Raw genomic sequence first — 14,997 nt, 5'->3', positions numbered from 1 at the left:
TCTTCTACTGAAAATAACCTTTAAAACAATACGATATTTTACTGTGCTGTAATTTACTTATATTCCTGTATTCCTCACCCAATTACATGTCTGACAGTGCGGAGTACAAACCTACATAATTGACAATGCAACGATTTATCGTACATTAGCAGTTTGTTAAGAAAACCTGTGCAATGAACAATATGACGGAAGTTTGTGTAGTGATCACCCGCATTGTCTCCCAAGGTCCTAATATCGATTTGCAACAAGACGTCTACCCAAGACCAAGTTTATGTCACAATATCTTTCCAACTCCAACCGTTAAACATAGCTTCCGTAATAGTTGTATCAAATATTAATTGGAAACTTGTGCAATGATCACCCGCATTGTATCTCAAGTATGTTTGCAACAGCACGTATACCCAAGACCAGGGTTAAGTCAGATGTCTCTTTCCAATTCTAACTGTTAACCACAGCTACCCCAATACTTGTGTCAAATAGTGATTACAGTATACTACTTTGTGAATAAAACCACAAATTGATTTGCATACAAGATTTGCGACTCTTGATTCCTGACTTGAAAAATGTCCTCCACAACACGGGTGAACTCATGACCTCGAAGACAACATAAATCTATTTAAATAAATAGAAATTTTTGGAATAAATAAATAAAGAAAAGTCGCTGAAGACCAAAATTTCATCGTTATTTTTTACTCCGAGTAAGCAAGCAGTGAGTCAGAGGAAAAATGTTAAAATTGCATTGCAAGTTAGTAAAGTTTTCTCAGCACTTTCTTATTTCTTTCCCCATCGCCTTACCTAGTAAATGCCCCCCTTTTGAGGGCACCACCCCTGGAGGAAATATGTCAATTTTATTGGAACTACTTAAATAACCCGATAGAATCTACTTAAACAACCCGATTCATGTTATCTTGCAAGAATTCCGTGAACGCTGCTGTTAAATTAGTGTGCTTGTCAGATTTTTACAATGTACCTGTACCCGTCTTTTGTTACGGTCAAGGCGAGATACCTCTGGTTTTAAAGTGATTCCTAATGAACCATGCAAATAATTAAGTTGAATCTAATATACCTACTCGTATAACCCCTTGTTACCATTTTATGGAATGCCTACCTACTTAGCTAGTAAATATAATTTTACACCATGTACGTGCATTATTTCTGTATTAATTAGTTTACAATAAGATTCATTACTTGGAGTTGCTAAATTAGATTCAATTTAATGTTCCTGTGCGCTCCACACGCTCTTCCGTTCTATTCAAAGTGTAATAATGCTTAAAAAATTATATACAGAATTGTGTGGAAGAAGTTTTTTTCACATACAATAATTTTTAAATATATAATTTTTTAATATATTTTTTGTTTTTGAACTATTTTAGAAAGTTAATTAAAAACTTTTTCAAATTTAAATATTACGAACAGACAAATTACTCAAGTAATATTTAATAATTTTATTTTAAAAAATCATTACTTTTACGATAGTTTTGGCGGCTACAGATTTTTTTTCCTGTAGACTGAAAAAATACCACTTTGTACGAAACTAAAAAAAAACATATTTAATTATACAACTGTGTTATACAGGTTGTTGTCACTTCATTTTATTTTTATTTCAATTGAAAATAAATTGTAAAAAAATTACGAACTTTAACAAATTTTCCACAAACACGCAAGCGATGACTTTTAGGGATATATAATTTTTTGGATGTGACTACTCAATTTGATAATCAAGAAGATTTTTATGAGTCCGTCTCGATTTGTGCCGTTAAGGGCACAAAAAAACTCTACTGCAATCTATGCAGCTACTGTGCACTAAAAGGCATGAAAATTCCCTAGGGGTTACCTTGTTGTTCTTGACTCAATTGACGGGTTTACCTTTTAATCAAAGCATTTGAGTTATTCGCTATGTAGGTAGGTACTAATAATTAATAACCTTTTCACACCCGACTTATTGAATAACAACAAAATTCATATTTAACTCTTTGTAATTTTCGTTCTATTGCAATTTATAGAAATAGATTTTATTGCCGCGTCCGTTGCCCGTACAAAATCACGAAGTCCTCGACTATTGCGTTGTTTAAAATCGCCACGCAAATCTCAGCAAGTCGTAAAATGAAACGTGGAACGAAGCTAATTTGATGTTTGGTATTGACTTGAAAATATTTGAGGTTATGTGCTATTGTTTCATTTTGATTTGGAATATTTCATACCTGGGCAATGATTAAAAAAATTATGAATGTTTTACATATATACAGGGTTTTCCAATAAGAGGAGTTATTTTGAATAGCCCGCTATTTCGGTAGATAATACTTTTGAAGCTGTCATTTTTTGACATTTGACAAGTAGAAACTACGTCATTAATAGAAATGGAATGATGCACGCTTCAACAACGCATTGAAATTATTAAAATTCACTTGAGTGAATCAAATGCAAATCATCTTGAGTGATGAGGCCCATTTCCACCTCGGTGGCTTCGTCAACAAGCAAAATTGTTGAATTATTGTTGAAAAGCCTCTTTATCCTCAACGTGTGACTGTTTTGTGCGGTTTAGGGTCCGGCGAGTCATTGGATCTTACTTTTTTGAAAATGAGGCTGGAGCAACAGTTGCGGTGAATGGATTGCGCTATCGAGAGATGATTTATGATTTTTCATAGCCGGAATTGGATGGTATTGATCTGGACAACGTAAACTTTCAACAAAACGGCGATACGTGCCACACAAGCAACGAAATCATTGATCTTTTACGATTGAATATCAAAATAACACCTCTTATTGGAATACCATGTATAACCAGGATGGCAATTGATGTTTACATAGCCTCTACAGTATTTCTACACGGAGATAACTCACCGATAAAAATATTGCTAATTTATTAAGAATATTTAAGTTATTCGATATCTGGTTAAAAACGAGATTGCAGGCCCTTAATTAATGAATTGACAGATTTCCTGATAAACTATTAGTGAAAAACCAATGAATTGTCGTGATATTTTTTTTCGCATTTCGTCATTATATATTATTACAGCTGGCGTGTACCCGGTGTTGATGGGGATTATTCTAAGTAGATGGACATATAGACGTTTTTAAGATACAATTTCGTAGTGTATTATTTTGACGTATCTCATAAGGTTTAGCCAGCGTTAGCAATGTAAGCGCCCTAAAATATTTACTTTACGACTTGATTACAAAACATCGAATTTTCTCTACTTTCTATATGTCACTTCACTTCACAATTTTTTTTTAAATGTCATTTTGGATTCGTTGTTTATAATTTGGATTTATATTTTCCTACACATTAATGAATATCACTTGCGTAAAGTTCTTAAGAAATAAGTATTTCAAGACGGGAACATCATGTGTCAGTCTGCCGAAATAACACGTTGCCAACTCTTTCGCAGCCAGTTAAAAAAAAAGTTTAAGCAAGAATTCTAAACAAAAAAACAGTCTTCATTCAATGTGTAACTTAAACACCGTTTAACGGTTTGTAATTTTTTTATTAGTAAGGTTGTTATTGGAGTGTATTTTTGATTTTAATGATTTAAACAGTTCGAATGTTTAAAATTCAACTATAGTGTAGGTGCAGACAAGTGAGATAATTCGACGACAGATGTCACCGTGTATGTTGTGTCTCTGTAATTAAAATTTCGCTATTACGCTATTTCGTTTTGTCTCGGTATTTAACCTGTTAATTGAATTCTCTTTCCCAAATGATAGCCCATCCAGCATTATCTGAGACGAGTCGTCTTTCTGAAGGCAGGTTCATTGTAATTAATCCCATGTTTTAATTAAAGCCTGATAATTATTCTCATCGCCAAATAATAGAGAGGTGTTACGAGGATGTGTTTTGTTGAGAATTATGACTGAATTAATCAAAAATGAACTGAGTCGTTAAGCTCCCCCGAAAACTGGCTTAATTTAGATAAAATTTAATTTTATAGCGCTTTGCTTTTGCTTGCAGAGCTTCTCTTTGTTAAATACGAAAGCTCTTATTTAATGGTTTTTGAAAGCATTTGAAATGTTGTGATTAAGATTTTCAATTTGTTTTTCGTAAAGCCTTAATAGTCTTCAGTGTTGCTGTATAGTAGAATCACTGAAGAGATAAATTTATGGAGGTGTGCTACTTGTATTTCGTGAGTACACGAAGTAAGTTGTTTCTTTAAATTGATAATTTTTTTTCTTGGATTTCATTCATCTTGGATGGAGACGGCTTTGATTTGATTATGTTGCCTAATTTCAAAATTTATTCATTCTAAATAATAAATAGTATATTTGCGGCACGTTCCAGAGATAAAGATACTATCGGTATTTCCCTAGTGTAAGACAACCATTCAGTATTGAAACTTTGCTTGAAATGTCTTTCACCGTGTTCAGTGACTAGATCTTAATATCCAAGTATTTCCCCACCTTCCTCTTCCTCGTCTCCTTCTCCTACTCTCACAACATTGAAGATGCCATAGTCTCATTGGCTCCAGTTGGTTTGGAGCGTTGTGGCTCTTGTGCGGTATTCACAAAAAAAATTTCATGAGTACAGTATATAATTTTGACAGGATTGATGGTTTGCTGTATCAATTCCTATCAAAGACCAACACATGGTTTGCTAAATCGATTCCTATCAATGACCAACTCGTGGTTTGCTGAATCAAATCCTATTAAAGACCAACTCATGAATTGCTGAATCAATTCCTATCAAAGACCAACTCATTTTATAAAGACGATTTAAGAAGAGGAAAACTATTAATAGAAAGCAACAAAAATATGAAGATAGGCATACTCTCTAAATACTTACTCGTAAGATATAGTGCAGTGTATTGACCTAAGTAAAGGGTAATCAATTAACTCAAATATGTAAAAAAATGGAGTTCCTCAGGGAACAATTATAAGACCTATACTATTAATTAAAAGAAACTGATCTAAAGAGCTGAATATATTCATGCTTTTCCACGTGTCCTGAACTCTATTTTAAAGCAATGCCTGATCAATAGAAGTATTTCAATTGCATCGATCGAACTGCAATGTTGACTTTTATAATAATATACGGTCATGAAGTGACGTGTCGGTATTTATATTGGCATTGTTGCGACAAGTGAAACAAAGGCAAACTTAATCTTGAATCTACATAAAAATAATGTTAGCGAACGTTGAGGAACCGTGAAGTAAAAACAATCAATCAATGGGTATCGCAACGCAGTGGCGTGACCAGATTTCTTACAGGTGTGCAATAAATGATGTTTCAAGTTCCAAGCCATAAAACAATACTGTGGGTGGTGATTATTCATGAAAAACTTTTTCATTAATGCACATATTTTTTTTTAAATTACGAAATTATCATTTTTATGCAATTTACAAAACGATAATATAAAGTCCTTCATAATTGTTATTATTTCTCGCGCTCGGTCAGCTGTTAAATTACGATGTTTTTGAAATAACTCTGTTTTCTTTTTTATCTAATATATCTTAAAAAAAAAAGATAATGTACTGAACGGACAGGTGAGTATGTTGATGTGAAATCCATGTACATTACTCACGTCCATACGCCATCTGTTCTACCATTCTTGAAGTATGTCGATTTTTTGCTGAAGACGGTGGGTATTTCATTGTTTAAGGCGGTAGTTCCGGAGTATCTGACCATAACTGGAACGTTTTGGGAAAAACTACAAGCCAAAAATGTCTGTATTTTTGGTCTGTCTTATATTTTTGGTAATAGGCATTAAAATCGCTTGACAAACGGAGTCTAAAAACGTTCGATTTCAAGCAAAAAACTGGTTTTAATTTGTTTTGTAAATAATTTTAGAAGAAAGCAAAAAGGTTAATCAACTGAAACTGTCACAGATAATCTTAGCTATAATACCGTATTTTTTAAAAGTTGTTTCCTTTTCGCGTTCATACATTTCCATTTTTTGGTAGTTTACATTTATATTTTTTATTGAGTAATTTTTTTTTATTTGTATTCTACTCAAGCCAAGCGATAGGAAAACCTTTAATTTATCCAAAGCATATTTTTTAGTATTTATAATGTACACTAATTCGTTATAAAGATTAATCAAAATAGTGATTTAGCATTCAGCTTCGCCTTAAATAATATAGAATTAAGTCAAAATCCATACAATCGAGAAAATGATTGTTTCGTTCTCGCATATTATACTATATCTTTGGACCTCGATATCACAAGTTCAATTAATAGTTCAAAACCACTTACAGAATAGCCAGGGGGTTTCACAAAGGGTTAATGGTGATAACACATATACGCCACTGTCATGAAACCAATCACGGTCTCGCAAGTGATTTTAATGGCACAGCAAAACATCAACACGCTAAGAAAATGCACTTATCTTAGAGGCGTTTGATCAATAACTCTGGGTTATTTTGCTAGCGAGTTAGTTTCAGATATTACTAAAGAACGTACCTTGACGACCCCATTTACTAGCGATGAAATTTACGTAATGCACGATCGTCAAATATTTGTTTTCTAGAAATACAACTCTTATTTATATAATAGTTAGCTTCTACCCGCGGCTTTGCTTGCGTGGTATTAGGGGTAAATTTCAGTACAGAATATTCCCATGGGAATGAAATGTTTTTCCAGGATGAAAAGTAGTCTATGTCACTTCTCAGTCCTTTAACCATCCCTATGCAAAAGTAGTCTATGTCACTTCTCAGTCCTTAAACCATCCCTATGCAAAAGTAGTCTATGTCACTTCTCAGTCCCTTAACCATCCCTTCGCAAAAATAGTCTATTTATTTATTTATTTATTGGATGATTTGTATAGCATCGCTTTTGTGAGATATCACCTCAGGGGCGCTAGGTCACTTCTCAGTCCCTCAATCATCCCTATGCAAAAGTAGTCTATGTCACTTCTCAATCCCTCAACCATCCCTATGCAAAAGTAAGATATGTCTCTTCTCAGCCCTTCAACTATCTCTTTGCAAAAGTAGTCCATGTCACTTCTCAGTCCCTCAACCATCCCTATGAAAAAGTAGCCCATGTCACTTCTCAGCTCCTCAATCATAGCTATGCAAAAGTAGTCCATGTCACTTCTCAGTCCCTCAACCATCCCTATGCAAAAGTAAGATATGTCTCTTCTCAGCCCCTCAACTATCTCTTTGCAAAAGTAGTCCATGTCACTTCTCAGTCCCTCAACCATCCCTATGAAAAAGTAGCCCATGTCACTTCTCAGTCCCTCAACCATCCCTATGCAAAATTAGTCTATGCCACTTCTCAATCCCTCAACCATCCCTATGCAAAAGTAGTCCATATCACTTCTCAGTCCCTCAACCATCCCTATGCAAACGTTTTCCATGTCACTTCTCAGTCCCTCAACTATCCCTATGCAAAAAATCACGTCGATCAATCGCTCTTTTGCGACGTGAAAGAAGGACAAACAAACAAACACACTTTCGCATTTATAATATTAGTAAGGATGAGGATTGAAGGGTTGAAGAAGTATTTGGTAGGCGTGTTTGGGTACCGCTGCCCCGGGAATCATTATTGGCCAACATCTCTTCGATATGTCGGTTCCATGATAACTCAACACAATGACAATTCAACACACCTTTTTCAAGTGATATATAGTCATTAAAAGTGATAAAAAACTAACCTAACATACGTAACCTAGTTTTTGTTTCATCATTTTTCATGACTTTGTATCACTATTTAAAAGTGTGTTGAATTGCCATTATGTTGAATTTTTCGGTCTTCGTCCAAAACTATGGCATATGGCACAATTACCCAAATATAATCACGACAGACCTCACGCTGAAATTATCAATAATTCGGTTGGCTAAAATGTAAATTTTTACAAGGTAACACCAGTAAAATATGAAAATGTATATTATGTTGTTATTTACGAAAACAGATTGAAATTTTCATATTTTGCAGTTTATTGCATCAAATCACCAATTGAATTTTAAATTACTGCATGAATTAATGATTTTTGTGGAGGTCCGTAATGATGACATGAATACAATATTGAATTGCAAACGGTCCTTCATACCAGCAACAAAATTATATTACTGTTTGTGTAAGTACCACCCGAGAGTACCTGGCTGTTCAAATCTGTTCACCACACACGGCTAAAGCCAATTTTCAGCAATGTTTCGATTCGTAATAGTGGTTACTCTCCAGGGCGATATTGAAAATATCAAGCCCGATGTGAAAGGGCCTCAGATATACGATTTATTTTTCAAATGAATAAATTGTGAAAAAACACAAATTAGTCTTTTTATTGGATTTGAACTTGCGACCTCCGAATTCGTAGCCAATGATCGTAACCACAGAAGTCGCCTCACTACGTCACATTTAAAAATCTTGTATACTTTTGATGTACTTCAATTTCTTCCCTAGGGGTTTTTTTAAACTTCGATCACAAAACTGGTTCCATGACATCACCCGAATCAGATATTCCAAAAAGTTGTGAGAAGTTCTCAAGAATTTGCATAACGTATATATTCGAAGCAAGTCCATAACTTTTACTGCATTAGAATGGCATATCTGAAAAAGTCTTAACTTCATTCATATTTGGTGTTCAGTGTGGTCAAATGTTTGATAACTGCACTGAAGATATATCGACTGGCGAAAATTAACAAAAAAAAATTCTTCTGGTAAAAATAAAGATTTAAAAAAAAAAACATTTTTCCTTGCTTTTGGTGAAAACAAAAAAAAATCAAATTTCTGATTTTTCCTCAGTTTTAGTGAAAATTAACAAAAAAAATAAATATAAATTCTTTTTAAACAGGTATAATATTATTAGCCTTTCTGTGGCATAGGAATTTTGTACACTGACGATTTGCGTTTTTTTTCAAGTCGCTATAGATATATACTAGCGAAGTGGGGAAGTTTTTGAGAGAAAAATAAACATTTCCAGTTTGTAATGAATGACCCGAAAAAACTCTCCTGTGTTATTTATTTTTTGATACGTGACACATGAATTTGCCAAAAAACAAACTTAAGTTGAAAAGATTTTGCAAAAACCACAACCATATGTACATATAACGTCCAAATCAATCATATGGTTATATGGTTTTCGAAAACAAACTCATACAAACACCTTCAATATGGCTAGATGGAAGGAAAATACTTTGGACATATTATCACAGATGACCAAAAGGATATCGAGGATACGGAGAGAGATAAAAGAGCGATATCCGCTTCTCGTCACGTGTCTTTATTCATTGTGAGTTATTGAATACATTGCTTTGCTACTCCTGCGAACCTTCTTGAATAAATTATTATTTTTATAAGCGGAAAATTCTGCTGGTGCATTGAAGAATTATTTAGTTGACTAGCTACACATGTACATAGGTTGGTTTTATAAGACTGCAGCATTTATTACGAAGCGAAATGAAGACATACGGCGAATGAGTCGTCGTAAGATCAACTCCATTATTCTTTAATAAAGATCTTTGATAGATCACGTACAAGGTTCATTTCGGTACGGAATTCCTGCGCACGACTCTTATTGAAGTAACAAGGTTGTCGGGTTATGAAATATGAAAATTCTAGGCCTCACTCCCATCCGAGACCAATGTATTAATAATAATTTTTTTTATTTACGATGTTTTAAAATGTATCATTTATTTCGATGTCGTAGTTTATCAAAGACACTTTCGAACCCTCTTGGTGTCAAAAAGATTGTCGTAATGTACAAGCAAGAAAATATGTATCTGATAGTATAATTACCCTAGCGTCTGGATGATCTAGGCCCTCTGATTGGTCGAATTCAAATCGTATGTTTCGGGTAAATCCCGAATAGGGGATCTGCAGGCAAAATTCGACCACTCTGCCCCTCTGGCGGTGTAAGAACTAACCGAATAACTGGCGTGAATATTTAAATATGCAGCTAACAATATGCAAAATTACTTGACAATTAACAAGCGTTTAATAAGAAGATTTTTCTGGAAGCTTATCACTTTGTGATGGCTTTATTTATTTTATTAAAACATAAATAACTTTGTTTACTTCACTTAATTACATACAACCTCTACATGTTACATGAACGAAGTTCACCTCATCAGCTAAAATGATGTACAAAACCTGTACCGAACCTTCTACTGAGCATATCAGACTTTACGACGATTGCTCGTCTTTGCCGGTCGATATCATCGTCGTCCGTAAGCTTACTGTTGATGATGTGCCCTAGATACCTACTTTGTTTCTTCTACTTTTTTTTGAAGGGAAAGACAATCATTTCTGGGTTACGAATGACCTGACAATATTTGAAAATCTCCTACTACCACCACAGTAAGCATAAAATATTGTATGCGTTGTGATGGAGAACTTAGCCAGCCGAGGAATTGAACACACTACGGTTGGGTGGGACTCAAACGCGATGCCAATTTAGCCACTAACCGGCCACTACTTTCAGAAGTTCACCGTGCAGGAATACTTTTCTGATATATTATTTAAAACTTTGCGTAATAGTTACCACTATAGTTCAGTAGCTAAAAGCAGTCGTCCCATTTGCGAGAGATCTTTGTGCACCCAACCACGTCCTTCCCAAAAAATATGTTTTTGGTTGGATTTTCTGATCCGAAGCTTCAATTAAATAATTCAGCAAAAAAAAATTTGGCGATTTCTTGCTTAACTGTTCGATTGAATAATATATTTCGAAAAGCTTTAGTGAGTTTTGTTGCTACCTAAAATAAGTCTGCTATATTTCCATTTGTTATAAGATTATTACCACCTGACTCTCAAAAAAGCAAGTACGTAGTGGTCCCTAATGTTTACATCACCGATGTTTTCTTTGCAAAAGGTTGGTTCATATGTACTACAAAAGAAAATCCGGGCACTATTGCCTTGTCCCTAAAGTGTCACAAATAAAATAAATAAAACAATAAAAAGTCCTCGGAAACAAAAACGATCCTAACGAAATTGCCGCGTCCTACGTCCATTTATTATTGTTCGTAATAATATTTTCTTGAGAAAATGTTCTTTGATTTCAAATCTTTTATCTTTGTTAAGATAATTTATTATTACTTGTATTACCAAAAATACAAGATTATCTTTACTTCCGTGTTATTGCAATTCTTTTGATTGTATTTTTGAAAACAAAAATATAATTCTCAACATAAATATATATTTACGTATAGGACCTACGGGTGCGAATGTGGCTTTAATATAACGACCGCTGTAATGGCACGATCCCGTACATATTTATACCTGAAAAAAACTATAATTCTGTGCAGAAACGGGCGGTCCGTTTGACAAGTTCCCCCGTCTTGACAAACAGATTGCAACCTTTAGAGCACAGGCGTCAGGTAGGTATGCTGACCTTCTACGGGTATTACAATGGAAGATGCTCCGAGAAACTATAGTAATCGATCCCTTCGGCATCGGTGAATAGTCCTGAAATACGCCAAACGCGCGCCCAACGTACATGGTTGACATTTGTCACATGAGAAAAGGTGGTTGTTTGCTTCTCGTCGCGCGAGATCTCTCCTCGTGGTCTAGAGGCAGAGCGTTCGACACTCGTTATGAAGGACCCGGGTTGGAATCCCATATTTTTATAACTTTTAATTTTTTTTTATTACATGCTACTTATAAATATGTCAATATTAGGAATCTAGTTAAACGTTCGTTTGTTAACAACACGTCTATAAATAAATTTATGCTTTTTAAAACTATAATGTACAGCATTCTGAATAATAATAATATGAAATGAAAAGAGAGAGAGAAGAATACTAAAAGTTTCACTTCCGTCGTGCTTAGGCTTGCCACACACTGTATTTTGTTTTCACTTGACTTCACTTGACTTCACTTGACTTCACTTGACTTCACTTGACTTCACTTGACTTCACTTGACTTCACTTGACTTCACTTGACTTCACTTGACTCCACTTGACTTCAAATGACTTCACTTGACTTCACTTGACTTCGTTTGACTCAAAAATATCGTATCTTGTTTTTGTAGTTGTTTTCATTATTATTGTGTTTTTCTGACATATTGTTGTACACCGTTATTAGACGTTTGGTATTTATGCTTTATTCTATTTATTATATTTGTAATTTTTCATGTTTACCCACTGTCTCTTGTGTACATTATAAATAAAAATTTGAGGCCCCAAGGCCCGGAAGTTTATTACTGGCCCCTGATATGATTAAGCCAAATTTTGCCAGGTTTATGATGTAATTAATTATCATATTAGACTCCGTAATTTTCCTTCATAAATTATTGTAGGCTGAGCTTTTCATTACGTGGTACATTTAGCATTGCATTTTGTCAGTTTATAATTATTATTTACTGCTACAAACTATGTTTGGTTTTTTTAGTGTATGTAGGAAGCTCCCTATAAGAATGTCAATGTTTGGAGCTAGTACTTCAATTTCACCCTGCTTATAAGATTAACATTTTGATTAATGTATCGCTTGACTAAAAGACAAACGCTATCTTCTTAGATTATCGCGACCCCGATGGGGAAATCTTTTAGGATAGGAAAATGGAAGAAAAGTGTGGAAGGAGAAAACATCATTTCACAGAAATTAAAATGTAACATTGTCATCAAATAGTCAATCAGCGCCATTTTGTATTTATACTTGGGCTCGAGTATTTCACAGAAATTAAAATACGAATAACATTGTCATTAAATAGCCAAACAGCGATATTTCATTATTTTTACATTTAAAAGATGTCTTAGTCTTAGCTTTTTATCAATTATACTGAAAAGCATAATAAAATTACAGTATATGTCTTTTTTTCCGATATCAATTTGTTCATTGGACCTATAATCGGTATTTAGTTTGAGATATTCCATTAAAATTTTAAGACAATGTTACATTTTAATTTACGTGAAACAGCTGGCCCTTACTCATTGAACTTACTGACAGTACTATCAATCTTTCTGTCTAATAATGCGTTTCCAAATTAAATTAAAAACACCATGGAGATAAAAAAATTTTAGAAACGACATCAGAATATGGCTAACTAAACATGCAGATGAGTAAATCATTAAAATTATTAAGTATAATCAACACAACTTAAAACCAACTAACATGCAGGTTTTTAATTTTGTGGAAATCAATATATCGTGATGTAACACCCAGACAACAACCTACAGTCCGCCTCGGAACAGGAATAACTAGTGAGGAGGGTTGTAAGCAGTGGCGGTTCTTCCCTTGAGTCAATTGGTGTCTGACCCAACAAAATTATAAGGAAACAATAATAATAAATTAGGTGCATCCAAACAACTGATCTTATTCTTAATTTATTTGAAATGTACCGCGAAACAGTAGAGCTGTGAGCGGCGGTGGCAAGTTACGAGAAGTGACATCTATTGTCTCTAATATAAGCTTTCATTCACAAGTCCACACGATTTGCTGGGTCGATTTAAAAAATGGGCACTTTGGAATCTTTTGTCACTATGCGCGCCATAGAATAATCGAGACGGCACTATGTCTTTCATCGAAGTAAAATTTAGGTCCCGAAGAAAGCTTAAAAACGCTTAGGTCATGGCCGTGAGGGAGACAACACGATGAATATTATATGTTTTAAAGATAAGATTACATAAAAAATTGTCGGCTTTTCATTGTACACGCTTGTCGTGTATATAACATTGGTTGTTTTTCAATTACTTCGCACCCAATATCTTTTTTTATTTACTTATTTGTTGTGCAAAACTATATTAAAACGTATTCTAATAATTTGCCGTAAGTACATGAATTGTGTAGTTATTTCCAATTTATCATAATAAAATAATATGTATTTAGAGTCGCGGACTTAGAGATTGAAATAGATAATAATGTGTGGTCATTTTTCACAATATCAAATAAAGATTAGTCACACATTTTTTTCAAATGACCTACCACGACTGGATCCCAAGAGCCGCCTCTAACTGTAAGTAAACTGTTTTTCTTTTTTCGGTTATTTAAAAGGTATTATCTGTAGCTTACAGTATTTGGAAATCTTAATCTCTAGCTAAACAAATTCACATCATCTAACAAGCGCTTTACAAATGAAAAGGAAAGAGAGTTTTCGAGGATAGTTCAATGAGTTAAGTCTTGAATTGTTTGAACTTAAAAGAACTTTATAATTTTTTTTACATATTTGTACCAAAGAAAAATAGCAAAGAAAGTCAATCCGCACAAAGAAAAGATTAAATTTAAACTTTCAGGAACTTTACTTTAAAGATGTTATTGACATAACTAGACTTGTTACTAAATTTCCAGTCAAACTTTTTTGTCGTTATGGCAAAAGTTGATATATCATTTTTAGACAAATTTGTTTTTATTCTAACTTTTCATAGAGAACAGTGTTTGCAGTGTTGTGGCAAGACATTATATTTCTATCAATTCTATTCATGAGCTGATATGTTCGTATGTATACAGGTTATATTTGAAAATATAGCCTGTCCATATCAGGTAGGTATCATATATATGCTGATGCGATCACCTCAGATCATTTTCCGGGCCCCGTGATCACGCGGCTGTCATCTGTCAAGGTTAAAAACCCATACAAATAAATGATATTCCGCGGCAGTTACCCAGTTAATCTGACTCTCTCCCTCTCCTGAGGAATATTATGGATTAGTATGACACCTCAACATATTATCTGTATAAGCCACATCCAAAAAAGCTTTGATGCATTTAGCTTAGAATCAGTAGTCATACATACAGTTGTTTTGCCATCACACACCATGAATGCCATACGGAAATATTGTTTGTATTTGACATGGATACATATATCAACTTTCGTTTTTAAAACTCAGTAATGAATGTCATATATCGTACCGGACTAAACAGATTTCGGTATAATTATAAATCCAACTTATCTTCGAGAGATTTATTAAATAAGCTACTATGCATGTGCAGGCAAAACGTGATTAGTTCCTCTATAATATATTATAATTAAACAAATATGAAACTTTTTTCCACTTTAATTTTTTTGACCGTAACTGGTTTCAGCTCAATAAAGCCATCTTCAGACTGTTACAAATTACTTTTGACTTTTGATTTACTTTATTTTACAGAGTTCCTAAACATGAGTTTACTGACTCTAACATAATTATAAATTGATT

The sequence above is a fragment of the Hesperophylax consimilis genome, chromosome 28 (assembly GCF_061612785.1).
Source record: "Hesperophylax consimilis isolate HC1 chromosome 28, BYU_Hcon_1.0, whole genome shotgun sequence".
Classification (NCBI taxonomy): Eukaryota; Metazoa; Arthropoda; class Insecta; order Trichoptera; family Limnephilidae; genus Hesperophylax; species Hesperophylax consimilis.
Note: the sequence above shows the minus strand (reverse complement) of the source record.